At 45.0% G+C, this 19,898-nt stretch overlaps 1 protein-coding gene across 5 annotated transcripts in view; it reads right to left on the bottom strand.

The window, feature by feature from the left end:
- Nucleotides 1-19,898, bottom strand: part of CHD7 (chromodomain helicase DNA binding protein 7) — a 130,784-nt gene that overhangs the window by 60,714 nt on the left and 50,172 nt on the right. The gene's annotated exons all lie outside the window — the stretch shown is intronic.

The following is a 19,898-nucleotide window of genomic DNA, read 5'->3' as shown; positions in this document are numbered from 1 at the left end:
AAAATGTAATATAATGTTACATTTCATGTCAAAGATCCACAAATCCCTACTTGTCATCCAAACAGATTTGTTCCTGCTACAGACTGGACAGAGAACTACCCTCAGTGGCTGTGAACCTGCAAAGATGCCTTGTTTCAGAGTCTGTGTAACGCATCAGGTTTACTCCTGACTTAGAAAGTACATAAAAGCCTACATATAATTAAGACAAATATCAAGTGCCTGGGCTAAGCAGTGGATTTATTTGCAACACTTTAGTGGTTCTGTTCTACACAAAGACCCATGAGTCTGCAGTGGCACAAATCTAAGCTCTGCCATGACTTTGCAGCCTATCAAAGCTCTGACCTGCTTCTCCTCGCTGCCTGCCTGTGGTTATAAATGCCGGATGACAGTGCTCCTGAAGAAGAAAAGCAACAGCATGACGCCCTACTGATGCCTTTCTTGCAGCTGCATATATGGACAGACTGTTTTCCCACCCTCATTCCGTTTCTCCTCCTTCTCTCTTCTCTAAAAATTAAGTTGGCATGATTCTGGGTGGAAGAGTTCCCCATTAGCCATGGTCAAAAGTCCATTTGAGAGGTCTGATCAGTTGAATTGGGGTGAAAAAAGAGTTTAAAGCCAATTAGAATTTCACTTCTAGAACAGCAGTGCCTGTGTCGCTGCAATGTTATTTGTGTTTCCTTTTCTCCACTTTCTGCTCAAGCTGCACTTTCTTAAGGAGCAGCAAGCTTCAAACAAATGCTCACAGACCCAACCTCTGAGTAAGAGAACTGAAGGAATGACACAGATGGGGTTTAGCTACCTGGATCTACAAAAGACAATGCACAAGATGTGGGAAATAAAACTCTTAGTGTCATTACATGAGGAAGTGACTGCGAGGGTACTTTTCCACGTATGCTAACACACATTTCCAAATGTGACCAAACTGAAACAGGGCAGTCCTATTTTCAGCATTTCTTCACAGCAGCAAACAACCACTGTGCCCTGCACACTCTCACATACGCAGAAGCTACCCAAGCAGCACAAGGACCAAGGCTATCCAGAAGCAAAGACAGCTCTTAACTGCTGTTTGGGAGAGGTTTGAACAGTAGAAGCTAACCCCTACAGTTCTTCATGGAACTGACTCCAGGACAAAAAGGAAGGCCTGAAGGTCTGTCTGCTTGGTTTAACCAAGAACTTTCAAGGTGGCCTCTGCACATTTCTATCCTCCACCTCTTTATGAAGATACTTCTTAGCACAACAGGGTCTTGGCTGCAGTGGAAACAGCTCCAATGCAAACCTGATGCAACCACTGCTGCCCAGGACAGTGGTGGAGTTCCCATCCCTGAAGAGATTTAAAAGCCAAGTAGAAGTGCTGCTAAGGAAGGTGGTTTAGTGGTGGCCTGGCAGTTCTGGGTTGGACTTGATCTTAAAAGATCTCTTCCAACCAAAGTGACTCTGTGATTGCATTAACACCAAATCAATCAGCCCTAGCTCAGGTATTGACATGAACCAAAACCTGTAGTGACCATAACACATATCTTATGTGAGGAAGTTCACAAGGACTCAGTACCTGTGTAACAAAAGCTGATCTCAGGAAGGCAGTGGTGTTAATGAGTTCTGCAATCCAAAATATAGTTTAGCATCTTCTAATCTGTTTTGAATTTGGTTGACTGACTTGAATGTCACCTCAGAATTGATCTGTGATAAACCAAAACTCTTTGTTGTACCTCAGATCATTCTGAACTTGTACAACCCAGCAGTTAGTTTTTAGGTAGGAAAAGACAGGAATATTACACAGGTCACCTCTAAACACTTCTCATCCACAGGTTTTCAGAGCAGTACATTAAACCAACACTGCCCAGGGTAGTCACTACATTGCTTTGTTTTCTGCCACTTCATATCTCATGCATCCTGCATTTTCCAGAGACCACAAGTGCAAGTTTCCATGTCTTCACCAAGCTGTCCACCACAATATTCAGACCTCTTCTAACTACTGCCCACTTGCTGAGTCTCACATAGAAAAAATAAAGTTTCCTTTGCATTACTTGTAAATTCTGTCCTGAGCAAGTAGCTTGTGCTTGGCACTCTACTGTATTTGACTGCCATATTAAGAGACTTTTACAGCTGTCTGAAAACCTGCAAGGCTCAACTTCCCAGAGCAAATGAGAACTGGTCATCGAATTTATTTGTCTTTCTCTTCAGCATGTGAAACACTCAATCCAGCAAATACCAAAGCCCACAAGCAATCCAGTAGTGCCATGCAGAATTAATTCTATACAATTTTCAAGGTTGCCCCTTCATTAGTGATATGACTTCGTATCAATATGAACTTGTATACATCCTTGAGTGTTCTCATCAATCTCTTTTGAATCTAATTCAGACAATTAATCCTTGTCTCCTTTCTGTGGCTTGCAGGTCTGGGTTTGGGTTTGTTTGTTTGCTTATTTGTTTTAGAAGTCTGACTGCCAGTTTTCAGCACAGTCACAAGCAAATCTGAAGGTGAGGCAGACAGCTGTCCAAGTCTCCACAACAGCAGCATCAGCCCTTCATGATCTGGCATTTGTAGCTTCAGTGCAAGGCCTGGCCAGAAGGTACAGTGCTGAGAATGGCAGCCACGCTGCAGTAGTCAGGAGCTGACTCTAGAAGATGTCATCCTATGAAATTCAGATTATTACTGCCAAAAGCTCATCCACGAGAGCCATTCTCGGGCTCTAAAACAACTCGGAATGTACATTAGACTTCATCATTACACATGAACCAAATATTAACAAACACAGCTTACTGCCTTTTATTTACAGTACCAAGTCATCTGCATTAGCAAGCACACAATATTAAAATATTATGGGTTTGTTTTGTATCACTTTGCAGTTTAGTGTTTGGGGGATTGTAAGAGCCAGCTCTGCCCTCATTTGGCTTTGCTTTTATTTCCTATCAGTTGCGAATACCTTCCTTTTGCCACACGCCACTCCTTTTGCAGTTTGGCACCTCCTGCAATTGACTTGCCCCTGTTCTTTTCCATTGTAGCTCTCTTCCAAAGAAATGGGTGTGCTGAACTTGTATATTTCTAGGAAGTTTGTGACTACACTTCTGCAGTATGCTAAAACTGTTTCTCCTTAACTGACAACCCCACATTGCTCCCTAGTGTGAAGCTGTGTAGGAGCAGCACAAAGCTAGCGAGAGAAGGAGATGGGAAGCAGCTTGAAAGATGCAGTTTCTTACCCCAAACCTCTTCCTTTTCTCCCTTCTCAAGAAAGAAGAGGAGGCTTTCACTAGTAAATATTAGATTAAGCCTACCACATTATATTATTATATTATTTCAAATAGTTCTACTTTAAATCTACAAAGGATTAACTCTAGCTACAGGGTCACAATTTCTAATGAAAGAACTCTGTTTTCCATTAAAAACTATACAGAAATTACAAGTTTTTTACCAAACAAACATTTCTCTGCGCGCTGCACGAAAAAAAAAGCACTTCTCCTGCTGCTGTTGGTAATAACAAAGCCATCATTTAGTATCTTGGTAGAGAATTTAATCTTCCCCAGGAAAGAAAGCAGTGAAGATTAAACACAAATGGGCATTTGTTCTATTTGATAACTGCAACAGAATGATTCCTTTTTTGCTATGATGTGAAAGAAGGTGCAAAAGGTGCTCAAAATTATTGGTGTGTTTACCAGACCCACATCTCTTTAAATCTTTTAGAGAAAAGCTGTTTTGGTAAACATTTAACAAAGAACAGATGGCCTGCTTTAATCATGCGAAAAAACCTGGAGCTCACATTAATGCTCCTACCCCTGACTGCTGGGGCTGGTCACCTCCCCAGCCAGCAGCAAGGAACCCTCCTCAGCCATACCATTTAATTTTACAATGGATGTTTTCTCATCAATTCCCACTGCCTGACAGTTAGTCGATGCTATTAACCTGCAATATCACAATGCAGGACACTCCTAAAGATTGTGGCTTATTAGAGCCAAGCAGAGATTCTTCAGCAACTCTGAGGAGTTAAAATAATTTGCAGCTCAACAGGTTACCCAGGACAGTAGATTCATGGAATGGCTGGGTTGGAAGGGGCCTTGAAGATCATCCAGTTCCAACCCTCCTGTCGTGGACAGGGACACCTGCCACCAGCCCAGGTTGCTCAAAGCCTCATCCAAGATGGTTTTGAGCACCTCCAGGGAGGGGACATCCACAACCTCCCTGGGCAACCTGTTCCAGTGTCTCCTCACCCTCACTGTAAACCATTTCTTCCTAATCTCTAGTCTCAGTCTGCTCTCCTCAAGCTTCAGTCCGTTCCCTCTCATCCTATCACAACAAGCTCTTGCCAGAAGTCCCTCCCTGGCTCTCCTGTAGACCCTTAGTCTGGAAAAGAGAAGACTTAGAGGGGATTTGAGAATTGTTTATAAGTATCTGAAGGCCGCCAGGAGAGGGGGGACAGGCTCTGCTCACTGCTTCCTGGGATAGGACAAGGAGCAATGGGTGTAAATTGCAGCAAAAGAGGTTCCGCCTCAACACAAGGGGGAATTGCTTGACTGTAAGGGTCCCAGAGCACTGGAATAGGCTCCCCAGAGAGGTTGTGAGGTCTCCTTCTCTGGAGACACCCAAGGCCTGTCTGGATGTGTTCCTCTGTGATCTGTGTTAGATAGTATTGTCCTGCTCTGGCAGGGGCGTTGGACTCGATCTCTTCGGGTCTCTTCCAACCCCTAACATCCTGTGACCCTGTGATCCCTTTAGGTACTGGAAGGCTGCTTTAAGGTCTCCCTGGAGCTTTCTATTCTCCAGGCTGAACAGCCCACAGCTCTCTCACAGCCTGTCCCCAGAGTCCCCTCCATCATCTCTCCAGCCCTCTCATCATCTTCATGGCCCTCTTCTGGACCTGCTCCAGCAGTGCTTTTGTGTTAGCTATAAAAATCAACAATATCTGAACAAAAAAATAAATGAAAAGTCTATTTGAGAAATAAATTCTGGAGGGTAAAAATCTCATTCCTCTGGAATTCAAACTTATATTTAAACTCCCAAGTGTGTATCTCAAGATCTGAGAAGTTCAAAATGAAGCTGCCTGTGTTTCACAGCTGCTGTTGGAGCTAATCTGATCCTCCGCAGCCCACAGCACAGACACTCTGAAGCAGGACTGTTACGTGAGGCAGGGAGATGGACAGGATGTAGGGTTAATCCGGTGGGGGTTAGCAGCAGGGAGGGAGGTTAAGGAGGAGAATCTTTCTGTTGCTTGAACAAGGATTGATCCACAATCAACTGTACTTAAGCACTGGAAGTAGCCAAGTGTGGCTTCCCCAGCAGAGCAGCAACTTGAGCCAATATTGAGCTTTAAAAAGTGTGCAACATGACTCAGCTGACTTCACACTAAAACATCAGCACCAACCAAATAAATACTCCTTTTTCCCAGAATTCTTTCATTTCCCTCCTAGATATTTCCAGACATATCCAGACTCTTCCCATATTTAAAAAAAAAAAAAGATTTACTGCAGCCACACTTTACTTCAATCCTCCTGAACTTTGGTTTGTTAACTAAGTTGTGTAAGAGCAGAGCAAGAACTTGGGTGGTTCCCACTGAGCCAACACAAACCTCTCCCAATACAGTACCTGCACAATGGGTAATGTCACCTTAGGCAAATCATTACTGAACACTCTCATTTGCAAGCCCTGTTAAACTATCACCTTCACTTTGGAAAGATGGAATCAGCAAACTGTGACCAAAGCTTTTTAGAACAGAAGATGGACAAGAGCATTGCTTCTGGAAGCGGCAGCCCTAGCCAGCATAACTGTGATAGCTTCGAGTTTATCTCCTTCCTGATAGCACAGTTCCCTTGGTGTTAAAAGCCATCCCATGTAGACACTGCTCCACCATTCTTCCTTTCAAAGCTTAAGGAAAGGATTCATCATCCCTCTGGATTATGGGAACAAACTGCCTATCCTCCGCACAGATCATTTGGGAAGGCTCCGCGTCACATCGCTCTACATTGCTCTGCCCCTGCAATTCTCAACTTGTCTCCTCAACACTTTCATCATGAGACTTGTCTTGGTGCTCCTTTGACCTCAAACATGCTTCAGCTTTTCTAGACCAAGGCAAATCCTTTTCAGACATTGCTTGCAAAGCTCCAGGTATCAGCACAAACTCCAGAGTAAAGAGGAATCAACACTACCTCCAAATTCTCAACCAAACACTACTGCCTCCAGCCGACAGCAACATGACTCCCTATAGCAAACGAAAGTCAAGGCTCTGCTCACATCCATCATCCTCTCCAAAATCTTTTACCAGTTTCTTTCTCCTCTGTTGTGAACGATGATCCCTTCCCTTTTCCATGAAACTGCTGCCTTGAACTGAAGACGCTTAAGTCCTTTTTACTTTATTGCATGAAACAGTCTTAGTCCTCCCTTAAAATATTTGAGGCCATAGGTTGTTGTTTGACCAGGGGTATCTCAGTCCTTCAGAAACTGCTCTAAACAAAGTTATCCTTACAAAGTGACAACCTGCAGTTACAAACCAACAAGTGTTGTGTCTGTGATAAAGGGGAAGGCACCACAACAAGTAAGAAGGAAAGAATTCTGTTTTGCCAATAGACTCCACAGGAATCTTGGAATTTGCTACCTTTTTTTGCCACACATCTACAAAACACAGATGTAAATGTGTGGGAAACAGAAGTTCTGTTGATACCTTTTTAGCAAGACACAACTTGTCAATTCAAAATCACTTTGCATGACTGAAGTTCGTGTTTTAGTCAAGTGCTGCTGTGATATCGTTTTATTTCTGAAGTGGGACGGGGCAAGGGACGGGGCAAGCCTATGGAATGAGTGCTGGTGGTTCACAGCTCAACAACAGCTTGTCCCATAAGAGTGCCCTTAGGTTCCTGTCCATTGACCAAAATCGCCATCAGTGCTGATCCATCTCAACAACTGCCACCTGTATGATAATAAAGCTTCAAAAATGGCTCTCCATGTAAGAAACTTCCAACAGCCACCACAAGAATTGTGTGTCCCTGCTGCTGTGATGGTCCACAAGACAAACATTTCATTGACACTCTTCTGCCACAGATGATATGGTTAGGTATCAGTGTAAGATTGCTCTCAGTGCAAGCAGGGCAGGTCCCAAATAGTACACAAGACCCACTCTCCATCACCACCATGCAGATAAGTCAAGGCAAGTTTTTACTAGCTACTAGCTGCAGAGGCATGTAGAAAGGGTGGGACAATTAGGTACTGAATCCTACTGGCAAAAGCCTTACTGCTAATATTGACAGCTTATCTACCTCATGTCTGCCTTCCTCGCACAGCCATGGTCAAAGGAGTCCTTGCTCCTGTGTAAGCTCCACTGCCAACACATGCCAGAAACATGCCAAAAAACATGCCAACATGAGTCTCACAGAATTTGTGCTATGCAATCTACACCACAGTAGGGAAAACGGCAAGTAGACAGCAAGAATCCTCCTGTGAAATGGCCTGTAAGCCTTTTCCTGGACAACTTCCTTCTGCCAAACAGGACTTGAATTAAATTTCCAACCCAAACCGTTCTGTGATCCACAAAACACCTTTACAGGTCACCTAGTTCAGCCCTGCTGCAGTCAGCAGGGACACCTGCAACAAAGGCAGGTTGCTAAGAGCCTCAAATGACCTGACCTGGCATAGTCTCAGGGATGGGGCATCTTCTACATCTACTACGTCTCTGGACCACCTGGACCTGCTAAAAAGTCTGTCTCTGCCTTTCTTGTACCAAACACCCACAAGAAGGTCTCTCTGGAGCCTTCTCTTCTCCAGGTTGAACAACCCCAGTCCTCTCAGCCTGTCCTCACAGCAGAGGTGCTCCAGCCCTCAGATCATTGCTGTGGCCTCCTCTAGCCCTGCCTCTGCAGGTCCATCTCTCTGTGGGGGCTCCAGAGCAGGCCCCAGCACTGCAGGTGCAATCTCAGCAGAGCAGAGTGGATATAGTTTGGTTGTGAAGTTCTGCCCAAACACAGCTATCAGATATCTAGTGCTCACTAGGGAATTCCTTGGAGGATATCTAGGTCTACTACCAGTCTTTTTCAACCTTTTAGAGCAGAGTGATGGCTGCATATCTCCAAGCAGCATAGGGAAGTCATGCAGCAAAAGTAAGACAGCATCAGGATGAAACAGATTCCAGGGCACCTGGTACAGTACTTCTCCAAGAAAGGGGGAAGAGGGGAGAAAATACTTCCACAAATTCAGCCAAGCCATTCATACTGAAACTGCTACGATGCCTGCTACTAAACTGCTCATTACAAGGATTGACCTAACATTACAGCACAGACATAGGCTGGCTTGTTGCTCTTAGGCTTGCCTCCACATTCCCTACACCCTTCAGCTCCACTGAGGCAGTTCCTCCAAAACAGTGAAATGTGAACAACTTACCCCATCTTGGGCACATTTTACAGCTACACTTTGAAATCCAAAGCCCTGAGGGAGAAGAGGAAGTCCTGCACATGCAGCCTCTTCCCTTCAGCAGCAGACACTCCTCCACCCAGCTACTGAACAATCAGATACACAGAGATCCATTCTCTCTGAAGGGTACATCACACTGGATTGTCATCACATTTATGATGCTCTGCTACCAGCTCTGATTTCCTCTTAACACTTTTCCACTGCCCAGAAAAAGAAACCCCAACAAAACAGTCTTGACTCAGTGCATTCCCAGATTCACTGAACAGTTTGAGCTAGGAAAGACTTTGAAGATCATCTAGTTCCAACCCCCCTGCCATAGGCAGGGACACCTTCCACTAGATCAGATTGCTCATAGCCTCATCCAGCCTGGCCTTGAACACCTCTAGGGAGGGGGCAACCTGTTCCAGTGTCTCGCCACCCTCACTGTAAAGAATTCAGCCTTCACAGCCTGCCCATAGTAATTAAAGTGATAAATGTCACCTGAAATGTTCTTTTTCTGTGGAAGACTCAAAGTCACTCAGAGAACCATTTTAAGAAGGACCTTAATTAGTTCATATCTGCTTCTATCAACACGTTCCTCTGCTGTTATCAGCTCTGAATCACAGCCACACAGAGCAAACGGCACCAGGTCTATGACTAAGGAGAAAATCAAAGAGCAGCATAGGTGGTGCCAGCATCGCTGCTTCTGACCGCAGACAGCCGGAAAGGTTCTGGCTCTGCTTTTCACTGCTGCCAGCAGCAGCAACAGCAAAAGAACTTCACACCACTACAGCCAAAGCCTTTCTATTCTGGTGCTTTTTTCCCCTCTACCCTTTCTAACCTCCAAAAGAGTTAACAGGAAGCTTATTTAACTGGCTACAGATGTAAAAAATACAAGGTGAAAGGTAATGAGCCACAGTTACAGGAGAGATACACACTCTTAAATACCAGCAATATCTACACTCAGAAGTGACATGTCTTTTATTTTTCACTTGCAAAGCCTCTAAGAATGAATTTCCTTTACCTCAAAAATTGAGGTTAAAAAGGAAAAAAAAAAAAGGGAAGGTAAAGCACACTTTAATTGATGCCAAGCATGAGAAGATAAAGTACACTTTAATCTAAGGAAGACAACATTAAAGAGAAAAGCAGAATGCTTGGGTTGGTTCTTTTAACTAACTGAAGTCAAAGAGTGTCAGGCCAGGAGCTTTTTATTCTCCTGCTTGCTCTGCAGCACCTAAGGATCAAGTAAAGACAAGCTTCAGAAACACAACCTGTTTGTCAGACATCCTATGAGCCCAGGTCTATTGCTCGTGAGGACAACATGAAATGCTTCTCAATAGTGACTCAGAAGCCCCAAACTGCAGTTAAGACTGTAATGAAGTTCACTAGGAGCCCAGATGAGCACAGATGGGAGCAGCCTGGACAACAGTGCATACCGACCCAGACTATTTACTTGGCACAACTTTCTCTGTAGGTGTTAGAAAGACAGAGAATCTCAGCATGGTGCAAGTTGGAAGGGATCTCTGGAGATGATCTAAGTTCAGCTGCCCTGCCAAAGCAGGGTCACCCACAGCAGGCTGCCCAGCATCATAATGACTAGGTGGGTTTGGAGTCTTTCCAGAGAAGGAGAGGCCACAACTACTCTGAGGAGCTCATTGCAGTGCCCTCTCACCCTTTCCTCACACACCTACAAAACTAAGAGCCCAGCATTTTTGTTTCAGGAGTTCCCCCACCAGACTCCAGCCTTGCTAAACACACGTTTGAGAAAGCTGAACATGTCCAAACTGTATCAATCACCAGCCTAACGACAACCACACCAGATTACAAGCCTGGTGAAAAGGAGATGCAGTTCAGAGAGCCTTTACTAACAACTTTATCACTTCTCCTATCTGCAAGCCCTCACGAAGAAGGAGTAAGTTTTCCCTACAGCTATGAATATCCATCATGTTCTAATAGCTCAAGAAAAGGGCAACGGCCTTGGGTGTTTAAGATTTCAACAGTTGTGACAAAGGACCTGAACTCTTCCGTTTTTTCACTCCTACCCCTCAAAAGGAAGTCCCACTGAAGTCCCATGGCACTTTCCCAATAAGCATTTCTATTAAGTAACAAAAGATTCTGGATTCTTCCACAGTTTGCAGGAAGGTGTTTGTGTCTTTGCCCCTCATTTCACCAGGATTCCTTGCAGATTGAATGCACCAGCTTAAGGGAAACAACCTTAAAGCATTAGAAGAAACAATTCCAGCACTGATGCTGCACTTTGGAGCTGACAAACTTTCAGTTCATTCATATTTGATCTGGATTACTTCAGCTGGTACCTTTCTTTTGAAAGAAAAAACCTACAGCTTGCACACAAGGCCTTTCTGCTACATAAGGAGAAGTTTCTTTGCTGTAAAGGTGCTGGAGCCCTGGAGCAGGCTGCCCAGAGAGGTTGTGGAGTCTTCTTCTCTGGAGAGATTCCAAAGCCACCTGGCCACTGTGCTCCTGGACAAGCTGTTGTGGGCTGATTGGACTGGATATCTCCAGAGGTCCCTTCCAACCCCTCACCAGACTGGGATTTTGTGAAAGTTAAAACACACACTGAATTCTCCTGTAAAAATCCATAAGGTACCACTAAGGCAATGAAAATCAAAACAGTCTAACCCATTTATTTTAATTATTATTGTTTGAATCTTCAAGTTTTTAAACTCATGATTAAAGAGCCTTGTCTGGAATTTCCCCAAAGCAGCCACCTTGGGTAAATGCTTTCTGCTACCATGCTGTCTGCAGCAGCTCAATCCTCCTGTCCCTACTGTTCAAGTCCACTGCAAATCTCAATGTTTGACCTGTTGCTGTTTCCACCTCTCAGTCCAGGTGAGCTCACTTAGTAGTAGGAGACTTCAAATTACTTAGAAGTTCACATTTTGGTTTCACATTCTAAATCTCAGAACGGTTTGGGTTGGAAGAGACTTTGAAGATCATTTAGCTGCAACCTCCCTGCCACAGGCAGGGACACCTCCCACTAGCTCAGGTTGCTCCAGGCCCCATCTAACCTGGCTCTGAACACCTCCAGGGCAAACAACTACAGTTTTCTGGATGCTCTCTCCTCACCCTCCTCTTCCACAGACATTGCTGCTCACAGCAGTATAAATACTTTAAAGCTCTAAGCATCTAAGTACATGGGGAGGCAACAAAAGAACAAGAAGCTACTTTCTTTTCTTACATAGATATTTATTTACAAACACACCCAGGTATTCAAACATTTCACTTCCAGTCTTCTTCATGTTTCCTCTCCTGATGGCTGACCTCCTTCCCAAACTAAATTCTTTCCATGCTCATTTCCCAATAAGATTTTAAACAAACCAAACCAACACAACCTGCTACAGAAACAAATAATCAGCTGAATCATCGAATGGTAGGGGTCAGAGGGGACCTCTGGAGATCATCAAATTCAACTCCCCTGCTGAAGCAGGATCACCTAAAGCCGGTCACACAGGAATGCATCCAGACAGGTCTTTAAAGTCTCTAGAGGAGGAGACTCCACAGCCTCTCTGGGCAGTCTGCTCCAATGCTCACTCACCCTCGCAGCCTCATGCGGAGGTGGAACTTCCTGGGTTGCAGTTTGTATCCATTCTATCAGAGGACACCACCAAAAAGAGACCATCTCTGTCATCCTGACACCCACCCCTCAGGTATTTATAGACGTTGATAAGGCCTCCTCTCAGCCTTCTCTTTTCCAGACTAAACAGCCTCAGGGCTCTCAGCATTTCTTCATAGCAGCGATGTTCAAGTCCCCTAGTCACTCTCACAGCTCTCTGTTGGAGAGCTCCTGAGCAGTTCTGGAAAAGCAGCAATTCTGGCAAAGTCTCCAATTAACCAGCCTTTCAGCACCTAGGGCTGATCAATTCCTGGCCATCAGAGAGCAAAAGCTACACTGTACCTGCAGCAGCAGTACCTTCTATAGCAACAATACCTGCTTTATGAGAAAGAGACTACTAAAGATTTAATGGTGCCAATTAAAGAAGCCAAGAGTTTGCATGGCTGAGTCACAGACCTTTTGCCTCTAATGGGTTCCATTACAGCCCTGAGCTCAAGCTGTGGGAAGAGGATTGCAGATGAGTAAGAGGAATTAGTACTTTTAAATGTTCCTGCAAAGGAAGGTGTCCTTTCAGCAGCATCATGCAGCTGCCACTCCAGCAGCAGCAGAGCAGCTTGTGCTTATTACTCACCATCCCAGTTTGAAATGAGATGCTGGGAAATTTGTGGACAACTCATAACTTCAAAACACCAGCCAAGAGGCTAAACTCATCAGTGTAAAGCCCTCACAGGTTTAACTTGAAGCAGAACCAGAGAATGGTCTGGGTTGGAAAAGACCTCCAGAGATCACTGAGTCCAACCCCTTTGCAGGTCACACAGGAACACGTCCAGGCAGGCTTTGAGTATCTCCAGAGGAGGAGACTCCGCAGCCTCTCTCAGGCAGCCTGCTCCAGGGCTCCAGCACCCTCACAGCACAGGGTGTTTCTCACACTGAGTCCTCATTTCTGATGTTAGGATTCATTTATGTTTACATCAAGCAAAGTAAGACTGTGCAGTTGAAGACTAAACACATCCTCAATATGAGAGATGTGAATCAACAAGGATAAATGCAGACAGAACAAATTCTTCTCTCAAACACACCAATAATAGTTGCTTCCCATAAAAATTCCCCCTGAGCTCCCAGACCAGAAGCCCCTGGCCTGCTCTGAGGCTCTGCAGACCAGCTAATTAACAATGTAAATCCTTTCTCCCAATGAGGCAATGATCTGAGTTACAAGAGGACTTTGCCTTAGCTAAGTTTGTACACAAGACAGAGAGGAGCATGAGTTTATCTTTCACACCTACTAGTAAGCATATCAGACTTGAGCAGTTAATCACTGAAAGGACAGGACAACCTGCAAATGATACTTCAGCTATCTGCAGCCCAGCTTTTCCTGACTGTTACCTGTTCTCCACTTAGACACAAGGATTTCTTTGCTTTAGTCATGAATGCAAACACCTAATTCTTCAGCATCTGCAGCCCAGGGAACATATTCCCAAGCTAAATGGAAAATACAGTGATCAAGATGTCAATAATGTTATGTTTGTGACTTGCAGAAAACAAATTGGTGGCTTTCTAGGCTTGAAGTAAGGTAGGTCTTTTCATATGCACAGCTAAGGCTGCTTTTATGTGTTTAGTCCTCACAGTTCTGCACCAGAATTTCTGGTGATCCAATTAAAGAGAGGGAGTTTATGCCCTTTACCTGATGAAAGGCACTTTCCAAAGTGGTTATTTTGGATACACTAAAAGACAGAACTGAACAGCAGACTGTACCAAAGGCTTCTGTCTTGTTGAGGGTAGCCAAGTGAGTGCACAGAAGTCAAGCTGGCATTCAAGAATGTGTGCATGAGCTGAGCAGCAAGTAGGCTCAACTCCTCTCAAGAGAAGGCTTTCCTCAGAGCACCAGGAAGCCCAGCAGGAGCCTGCCCAAAGTGGTGGGGAGGAAGAGCGAGGTGGTTTGTGGCCAGCTGTGAAATCCCAGCCACAGTACCCAGCTGCAGGTTTCCACCCTGTGAAGTGGAAAAACAGTGACCAGGTTTACCTGCCCTGCCAGCATATTCCCTCTGACTCAAGTTAACTCAAAGGCTCTCTGATGGAAGAAGTTCACAGACATGGAGGGTATATACCACAGGCTAAGCCATCTTTTTCTAGCTGACTTACTCATACTAACCTGTCAAACAACTTCGGTAACTGTGGTTTCATGTTGTCACCTTCCACTACAAGGCCTGCAGCTCCACAGGAAGGCTCAGTTCCCTTCAAACCCAAAGGCAAACAGACTGTGTTTAGTGTACAACCTCTTCAGTCTTTCCATGCAGCAAAAGAGTGGCACTGTACAGTCCATTACTTCCAGGGGAAGTGAAGCTACAGCATCCTGGTCAGCCACTACAGAACTCACTGTACAGATCATAGAATGGTTTGTGTGGGAAGGGACCTTTAAAGGTCATCTAGTCCAATCCCCCCCCACACCAGTCAGCAGCTTCATCTTCAGCTACAGCATGTTGCTCAGTTGCTCAGAGCCCCACACAACCTGGCCTGGAATGGTTCCAGGGATGGGGAATCTTGGGCCAGTGACTCACCACCTCCACTGGAAAAAAAAGTCTTGGAATCACAGAATGGTTTGGCTTGGAAGGGACCTTAAAGATCCTCTAGTTCCAACTGCTCTGTCATGGGCAGGGCCACATTCCAGTAGCCCAGGTTGCTCCATGAATCCATGCTTGCATCAGGAAACATTTGCAACACCCCTTTCACAAAACTGACAGGGATACAAACCAGAAAGCTAAAGCCTGATGGTTCAGCCTGGCTTTAATGACTGAGTAGTTCATGAACAGTTGTACAAATCAACCCCCATGTCAATACTTTGTGGGAAGGTGTCACTTTAAGCTCAGAGAGGCACTGTACATTATAAGCCTCCCAGTATCTCCAGCAAGAATTTGGCTGGTACAGAAAGATTTCTTCCAAAAATAAAATGCAGCACTTCATATCCTTCAGCGCTCAGGGGTAAGGAAAGGCACAGGACTATCACAGCTATCAGAGTCCTGCGGGGCCAAGAGATAGCAGGGACCAGAATGGAAGTGGATGGAGGGCATATGAAGAGAGGTGATGGAAAAGGTGAGTGGGAAAAATTCAGTTCACATGGACAAGAGGCTAGGAAGAAGTTTGTTATGAAGCACTCTCCCTTTTCTTCCAGGAACACTAAATCCCAACATCTAGAGAAGAATTAACTTCTCAGTTACTGTGGTCGTTGTGTTCTTTCGGTTGTGGGAGTTGCAGAGCCATAATAAACCACAATTTAATTAGCACAATTAAAGTTGACTAATGTTTTTCTGATTCAACTGATTAAATTATTCAGTCTGGTTTAAGGCAGAAGTCTGTTGGAGGTAGGGATACATTACTTTTGGGAACTCTTGTGTTACACATGAACATTTTCCTCTCCCACTTAAAGAACAGGACTTTATATTTAACAAACAATCCAAAAGTGAAAGGTGAAATGTAAAGAGGTGTTTGGAAATCCCCACACCATGTTAGAGCCAGAGAGCACAGATCCATTTGGAACTGCACACTGCTGCACTCTTGAAGAGCTTGCAACTAGGGGTTGGACTGGATGACCTTTGGAGGTCCCTTCCAACCCAGAGCATTCTGTGATTTTCCAAAGTTAAAAGGTTAATAATCATAGAATCACAGAATGGTTTGGGTTGGAAGGGACCTCCAAAGTCACCTAGTCCAACCCCCATGCAGTCAGCAGAGGCATCCTCCAATGGATCAGGTTGCTCAAGAGCCTTCTTCAGCCTGACCTTGAATACCTCCAGGATGAGGCCTCAGCTAACTCCCTGGGCAAGCTGTTGCAGTGTTCAGCACACTCATGGTGCAGAACTTGTTCCTCATATCCAATCTAAACCTGCTCTGCTCTCACTTCAAACCATTGCCCCTTGTCCCATCCCTGCAGGCCCTTGGGCACAGTCTCTGCAGCCTTCTTATAGGCCCCATAATATCCCATAGCATCCTACCAAGCTCCAGAAGTTGAGATCTGTTGATGTCTAATTTCTACAGCAGCAGCCCATGCAACATGAATCCAGCTGCCAGCAGATATTCCTTTCTGTGCTGCTTCCTCAGTGTAGTATCTGAGCTGCTGCCATCTCCTTGGCTTGGCTAACAAAAATTTGATGAGTAGGGAAAGTTGTATCCAGACTCTCAGTACTGATTCAGGGATGAACAGGCAATGGAACAACAGAAGGAAAAGGAACAAAGATCAGAGATATCTCAGGTTAACCTCTACCCTTAACCCACAAGAAATGGGATTTCCTGCTTTGAACCAGCATGAGGAGATGCCAGAAACATGACCTGGCCAAAGGGAGGTGGCCAGATAAGCCAGGTCACCAGATAATCAGGTGTGCTGGGGCAGAGGAGCTAAGGTTCTGTATCACAGACTTTGGCCACCTTTATTTGCATGGATTCTTTTTCTTAAGGAGATTAGATACTGAGTTACTGCATTCACACAACTGTGCTGGAAAGCTGTCAGTGGACTCTGCCCACATCATACTGACACAAAGGTGCACCCTGAAGCAGTGTGCAGCAGTGCTGGGCACCCATGTGTCTGCCTCTGCCAGGGGTTCAAGAGTCAGGAGACTAGCGGCTGGTGTAGGAGACTTCACAGGTACTGTCTCTTTCCTCTGTTTCTGCTGCTCAGCCATTTGCTGCCCCCTCCCTGGACACCACTTCTTGCTCACGCTGCCACCTCTGCTCCTACCAGCTCTCAAGAAGCAGCTTCATCACTTTTTTGCAACCACATCTGCAAACTGGGAGCATTTCAAAGGAAAAGATCTGTACAAACAGAAGCTTTAATCACTGTGAAATATACAAGGGTGTTAATCTCGCTCCTTAGCTCCCAACTTTACAATTCTGTGGACAAAAGCAAGCACCAAATATTTAGAGATGGCATCTCTAAAGGAAAATCAAATCCAGACCACATTATCACCTGTGCTAGAGATGCATCTCCATAAAACTGAAGTTTGTGACACTTGCATTCAAGACACAAGCAAAGGCAGCTTAGTTTAGAACACAAGGAGGTCTCAAACTCCATGTGAAAGAGAAGAATGGAAGATCAGAAGGATTCATAATAAAAAGGCAGGACATTATTACTTAGCCTGCAATTTGTTCCTTATTAAGGCTGCCACTGGAGTTAAAGAAATTAACTATCAGGCATTTCTCAGATGGAATCACAGAATCATTTTGGTTGGAAGGGAACTTTAAGATCATCAAGTCCAACTCTTAACCCAGCACTGCCAGATCAGCACTAAACCAGGTCCCTCAGCACCACTTCCACACAGCTTTAAAACTCCCAAGGGAGTGGAACTCCACCAGTGTCCTGGGCAGCCTGACCCAGGGATTGACAACCCCTTTGGGCAAGAAATTGTTCCTCATGTTCAACCTAAACCTCTCTTGGTGCAACTGGAGGCCATTTCCTCTTGTCCTACCGCTTGTTCTTTGGGAGAAGAGCCTGACCTCCAACCTCCTTTCAGGCAGTTGCAGAGAGCCAGGTCATCTCCCCTGCACTTCCTTTTCTCCAGGTCAAACAACCCCAATTCCCTCAGCCACACCTCACAAGGACTCTTCACCAGTTCCATTGCCCTTCTGTGGACATGCTCCAGCACCTTTCTTGTAGTGAGAGCTCAAAACTGAGCACAGATGGATCAGGTTGTCCATGTAACAGACTGTGCTGCTCCACAGAGGTGAAATAACTTCAGCAGTGTTAAGCAGAGGTAGCTTTAGTGGTCTATTTTTACTTGGAAAGTTGTTAATTACATTGAGTACATGGCTCAAATACAGGAGGAGACCTTCAGAGCCTCCACAAAATACAGAAGTCTGTAGCCTGAAAAGAACAACCTACAATCAAACTGTACTTTTAGATGAATGTTGGATTTTCTTCTCAGCTTTTCTTTCATCATTCTACACAACTTTTGACTTGGCTTCAGAGTTTAAGAGAAATTTTCCACAAATGCACACAGAAGCTTACCTAAACACAAAAATAATTTACAGTTCAATTAAGGTTCAGTAGTGGTGAGGCTTTTAATTCCATTTATTCTGGCACCTTCAACCACCTTGCCAAGAGGCACTGAATTGCTCCCCATGAACACTTGCAAAAGGAAACCACAATGTCCAGGGACAGTCAGGAGATTTTGCTGAATGTGCAGCCAGGAGCACTGATTGTTAGGGGCTGGAAGGGAACCTCAAAAAATCCAACCTCCCCTGCCAGAGCAGGATTACCTACAGCAGGTCACACAGGGACACATCCAGGTGGAATTGGAATCACTGCAGACTCCACAACCTCTCTGGGCAGACTGCTCACAGTCACCCTCACAGTGAAAAAGTTTTTCCTTATGTGCACATGGAACATCCTCTGCTCCAGCTTGCACCCACTGTAGAAAAGAGGGAGAGGAGAACCTTTGTCGACCTACCAACCACATCCCTTCAAATACACCCCAGGATGTCACTGGCCTTCTGGGCCACAAGGGCACATTGCTGGCTCATGAACATACTTCTGTCCACCAAGACCCCTCAGGTTCCTTTTCCTCTATGCTGCTAACAGGTCATTCCTCAACCTATACTGGTCCATGGGGTTGTTCTTTCCCAGATGCAAGGCTCTGTGCAGTACATATGGCACTGCAGAAGACTATCTAGCAGCCACCTGAAACAGCCTCAGTATCAAAATGTATCTAAGAATGTTTAAAGTTTGGGGGAAAAAAATTTGCAGGTCTTCTACTTACTGACTGGAATAAGTCAGAAAGCTAAACACTCTAGGGAGGGAAAAGCAAACTTCCCTCTGGGGCTGCAGGACATTGCTTATGAATATGAATTTATGGGGGGATTCTTAAGTTTTAAAGGATTCCATCTCCTAATACATAAAATTACAGGACAGACACTGAACAATGCCTGTGAAGGCAGCATAGAATCATAGAATACTAGAATCAGTCAGGGTTGGAAGGGACCACAAGGATCATCTCCTTCCAACCCTACCCTAGAGCAGGCTGGCCACAGCCTCATCCAGCTTGACCCTAAACACCTCCGGCCACGGGGCCTCAACCACCTCCCTGGACAACCCATTCCAGGCTCTCACTACTCTCATGGTGAACAACTTCCTCCTCACCTCCAGGCTGACTCTCCCCACTCCAGCTTTGCTCCATTCTCCCTAGTCCTGTCTCTACCTGATAGCCTAAAAAGTCCCTCCCCCGCTTTTTTGTAGCATGTGATCTATCTGTGAAGATATTAAAGTAATAATAAGGATTTCAGTCTCTTCCTGATACTCTTAGACCTTAAAATGAATATCCAGGAGAAAGCCAACTTCATCTCAGTGTGCCAGCAGTATCTGACTAATCCTGCACTCTTTGGCAGGGTTAGAATATTGCATCAAACCACTCCAGGAGTTTCCATTACTCAGGTACATTCCAGTATCAATTAAACGGAGGCATTAACACCAGGAAGGGTCTGTGACAGGGGTGACCCAGCTGGTGACTCAACAGGACTTTCCCTGCCTCTTTCCCTTGCAAGGGAGGGCAGGAAGTTTCAAAAGAATGTGTTCAGCCCAAACACAGCTATGAGCTGTGATTTAAAGCAAAGTCACATGCTCACAGCCAGGAGAGCCAGCAGAGTAAACCTGGCAGTGAACTGTAACACACACAATGAATTCCTTCTCCACAAGAAGCTGGACACCACAACCCAGCACCCTTCAATGCTGTTGCTGCCCTCCATTGAGCTCTACCAGTTAGTCAAGCATGGAGGTTATACCATAACTGTTTGTCATTTAAATATTCCTGTGTTTGATTATAAACACATTTGGAACATGATTAATGAACAGGACTTGAAACTTCAGCCCACACAGCAGCTATGGGTAAATAAGTTCAACAGCACACCCAGGATAGCCTGTTCTTGGCAGCGAAAGCTCTGGCACTTGCTCTGGCACCAATAAAACTCTCTGAAAATAGGAGT

Source organism: Pogoniulus pusillus, chromosome 34 (genome assembly GCF_015220805.1).
Source record: "Pogoniulus pusillus isolate bPogPus1 chromosome 34, bPogPus1.pri, whole genome shotgun sequence".
Classification (NCBI taxonomy): Eukaryota; Metazoa; Chordata; class Aves; order Piciformes; family Lybiidae; genus Pogoniulus; species Pogoniulus pusillus.
The sequence above is the reverse complement of the archived record's forward strand: the minus strand, read 5'-3'. Positions and strand labels throughout refer to the sequence as shown.